Source organism: Cricetulus griseus, chromosome 3, assembly GCF_003668045.3.
Source record: "Cricetulus griseus strain 17A/GY chromosome 3, alternate assembly CriGri-PICRH-1.0, whole genome shotgun sequence".
In the NCBI taxonomy this organism is placed as follows: domain Eukaryota; kingdom Metazoa; phylum Chordata; class Mammalia; order Rodentia; family Cricetidae; genus Cricetulus; species Cricetulus griseus.
Window position 1 is genome coordinate 111,911,937 of NC_048596.1, and position 4,721 is coordinate 111,916,657.

At 37.9% G+C, this 4,721-nt stretch overlaps 1 pseudogene; it reads left to right on the forward strand.

The window, feature by feature from the left end:
* The first annotated feature begins 3,463 nt into the window (after positions 1 to 3,463).
* On the forward strand, positions 3,464 to 4,394 carry LOC107977111 (annotated as a pseudogene).
* Positions 4,395 to 4,721: the final 327 nt, after the last annotated feature.

The window sequence follows — 4,721 nt, forward strand, 5'->3', positions numbered from 1 at the left end:
CTAATTTCTATTGCTAAACTGTCATAATATGTTCTTTAAACATTCTAAAATATTATAAATAATGACATATGAGAAGTTTATAAAAAGCAATGCCATTTAGTAGTGATTTATTCACCTTTATATCTCATATTTGCCTTCCTGTATTTCCTCAGCCTGAGGATTATCATAGCGTAGCAAGTGTCCAGAATCTTACCCCTCTACCAGCAATTTTGTTTGTGTAGTCAGACAGATTTTGTTTAAATATTCCAAATATGATTCATCTTATATTGCATTAGAAATGTGCTTTCCCAAATGCCATTTCTAGGGGACTTTGTCATGTATTCTTGTCCCTGTGAACTTTGGTGGAAATCCCTTAAGTATAAGCAGGTAATTGGCTAATCAGTAAATTATGATCTTTTATTGACCTAGTTCATGCCATCTGAAGACTTTTTGTTTTTTACTCAAATATTTGTACATGCTTGTACATGTTTAACTTTGCCTTATTTAGTTGAGAATAAGAAGCCTCCATATACTTTATAGTAGTCTCAGTCACTTAATCATGGAACACACACACATATACACAAACACACAGAGAAACAGACAGCAAGAGAGACAATGAGAGATTTTCCTACTTGTATTTCAATAAAGAATAGTGTTATCTAAATAGTTTTGACCTAGAAACCAAGTAATATAGTTTGAACAAACAGCACTTGGCTTATATCAAGTCATAAGAGATGATATTGAAAAGTGAATTTCAAATAATATGACATTATAATAAATACTCAAGAAAATGAGGGAACATTGGGTTGGAGTTTCTTTAAACAAATCCTTGGTCACAGAAATCCTGGCTTTTGATTATTACAGTACATTAAGAACATCTTAAACTCCCGAGCTAATTGAGAGCATGAGGGTAGGGGAGTGGGTGCTGCCACAATAAGAGCACAAGAAGAGGAGAGGAGAAGAAATGGAGGAGCAGATATATTGAGTTGGGGGAAGAATAGAGGAGAGAGAGCAGGATGAGAGATACCATATCAGAGGGAGCCACTATAGGTCCGAGAAGAGATCTGGAACTAGAAAGATCTCCAGAGACCTATAAGGATGACACGATCTGACAGTCCGGGCAGTGGAGGAGAGGATGGCCTAGAAGCCCCTCCCCTAGAATGAGAGTGATGACTACTCTCTATGCTATCCTAGAGTCCTCATCCAGTGGCTGATGGAAGCAGAGACAGACATACACAGAAATACACTGAGCTGAATTCTGGAACCTAGTTGAAGAGAGGGAGGAATGAAGAATGAAGGGGTCTGTACCAGGTTGGAGAAACCCACATAAACAGTTGGCCTGAAAAAGGGAAAGCATATCGACCCCAGATGCTCTTTGGGAGGCCAGTACGGGACTAATCCAGCCCCCTGATCATGGATGCCATCGGGGAGGCCCCTGCACTCCTGGGAGCCTCTGGAGGTGGACTGGCTTTTTGCCCTGGTGTATGTGGGGGACTTCGAGAGCCCATCCCACTTGAAGGGATGCACTCTGTCTCTGAACACATGGGGAGGGACCCAGGCCCAGCACAGGAAGATTTGGTGGACTTGGTGGAGCCCCGGTTGGGGGCCCTACCCTGCCTGGGGAGTGGTGGGTGGATGGGGTGGGGGGTAGGTTGGAGGTGGGGGAGAAGGAATGGGGGTAAGGGGAGGGAGAGGGAGAGGGGAATTACATGTGAAATAAGCCTGTTCCCTAACTTGAATTAATAATAATAAAAAGAGAGAAAAAAAGAACATCTTATATCAACAGAAATCAAACATTAAACATAATAGGGAAAGTTAGGAAAGGGATTTACCAAATATAATTATATTGAGTAGTCTTGTCTTCCAAAATAATGGCAAAAACTCCAAGATTAAACAGGGAAAGTACATGATAACTACCAGGTCAGGCTGTGTTCTGGTTGATTCTTATCTCAGTCTGATCACACAGTGTCTCCACACTTTTCACATAGTTACAGTTGACTCTGCTTAGAGAAAAAAATCTCTGTTTAAAGGGAAATGTCAGGATGAACAATCTGCATTTGTTGTGCAGGCTGTTTATATGACAAATGTTTTATTTGAAGGATTTGATATTTCTTCACAGTTTGGTTATTACTCCTTATAGGGTCAGGATCATCAGCTAGTCATCTGTCTACATTCCTCCACAGTTCGAAACAAGTTTAGGGAAATGAATAAAGACTTCTTGGTGGTCTTTTTAGATGATGTAAAAAATAGATGATACTAAATTGAAAACATCTTGGTTAATCTATCTTTTCTTAAGCCTTTAAGGGACAGTATTACTGTTTAGAGGTAGTCATAATGCTTGTCCTCAGAGTGGAGTATCACTTTCTCTCAAGGTTTAAGACAATCCAAATGCAAATTAAATTATGGGAGATATGTCAATCTTTTATCTTACCATTAGATTTCAGTGGTACATTTGCAGTGGTTTAAGTAAAGAATTATCTAAATATCTGTTATTTATTTAAGATGCTTTGATGAAAACTGTTAAGAAATAGTTGACACAAATATTTATTACATGGTAAATTTTTGTTGTTCAAACTCAGTAGCAATCTCATACAAATGCAAGTTTGTGTCTATAAGATTTAAAGGAAAAATTTACATTTTAGTTTTTTCTCTTATTTATTTTATTTTTCTGCATTTTTATATTGCTTATGCATATTGATACATAGTAATTGTATGTTATATGGGGTAATGTGATTTTTCTGATGTATGTGTAATTATCATATTGAGGTAATTTTAGATATATGTTTATGACTATCATGACACGGTTGTTCAAATACTCAAAATCCTCTTTTTCCAACTTCCGGCATGGTTATAATATTCATAAAAGAATAACTTACTTAAATGGAATCAGGACCTTCTTAAAACCATGAAAATTTCTTCATAAACTAATTATGACTATAGACTTAAAATTATAAGACTAATTTTTAATTACATTTTATGCTATTCAATATAGGGTCTATAACTCATAGAAAACCTAATTTGCATATATAGAGCCTTAAGGACAATCCAAGGCTATGGAAAGACACACAAACACACACACACACACACACACACACACACACACACACACTCACACACACATACACACACACAAAAAGAGAGAAAGAGAGAGAGAGTGAGAGAGAGAGAGAGAGAGAGAGAAGACACTTAGGGAGGGGAGAAAGATGGAGAGAGATAGATACAAAACACACACACACACACACACACACACACACACACACACACACACACACACGAAATCCCTTAGGGAGAGAAAGAAGACAATGGTCTCAGAGAAAGGGAGAAAGAATTGAAAATATTTTTTGAAATGTATTTACAGCTTATGTATACTTCTTGAATTGTTTTCCACTGATTATTTCTGTACATAATGTATTTACAGCTTATGGCAGTTCCAATATTTCTTATTTTTTACTTTCATGCTGACCGTGTCTGTAAAGATTCTAGTATGCCCAATGTCACTGCAATAAGTGGATTCATCCTAATGGGGTTCTCTGACATCCAGGAGCTACAGACTTTATATGGAGTTTTCTTCCTAGCGATGTATGTGGCAGCCCTAATAAGTAATATCATCATCATCACTCTCATCACCCTTGACCTGCAGCTTCAAACACCCATGTACTTCTTCTTGAAGAATTTGTCCTTGTTGGATATCTTATTTGTGTCAATTCTTATCCCAAATTTCTTTGTCAATAGCCTAATTCACAACAGTTCTATTTCCATTCTTGGCTGTGCATTTCAGGTATTTTTAATGACATTTTTTCAGGAGGGGAACTATTTGTCCTGACTGCCATGTCCTATGACCGCTATGTTGCCATTTGCAGTCCCCTGCACTATGATGCCATCATGAATAATAGTACCTATGTGGTGATGTTGGGTGTTTCCTGGGCCACTGGAGTATTCTTTGGAGCCATCTATACAGCTGGCACATTTTCTATGCATTTCTGTGGCTCCAATGTGATCCCACAGTTTTTCTGTGCAGTTTCCTCATTGCTAAGGATTTCATGCTCCAAAATTCTTTTGTTCATTTATAAAAGTCTTGTAATTGGTGTGTGTGTCTAGCCACATCTTGTTTTATATGTGTGGTGATCTCTTATTTTTACATATTCTTTACTGTACTTAAGACTCCTACTTCTAAAGGTCAGTCCAAAGCATTTGCCACATGCATCCCTCACCTCACTGTTTTCACAGTTTTCATTGCTACTGCTTGCATTGTCTATCTGAAGCCACCCTCAAATGTACCATCAATCACAGACAGGCTTTTTTCTGTGCTCTACACTGTGTTACCCCCAGCACTTAATCCTGTAATCTACAGTCTGAGGAACAATGATGTCAAGTGTGCTCTGAGGAGGTTGCAGATACTTGAAAAATACAGATAAGACCCTCTCTGAAAATGATAGAAAGGTTAAACCATTGTTAGGCTGAGGGGACTCTGCAACTATACTGATGCTAGTGCCTGTTTGATGCTCTATGATTTGTGAAATGATATGAACATCATGCATACAGCTGTAGGATCGCAGCATTGGTGAGTTGTCACCAATTTCATGAATGGGAGCTTTTTGTGATATAGCTGGGTTTGTCTCTTCCATAGTACTGTAAGTAATCCCAATAAACTCATTGGTTTTAAATGTTGCATTTTAGTGGAATTAGTTTTTTTATTTCTTTGTTTCTGTGTCTGGTGTGAGGAGGTATTGTTTCTCCAGAGG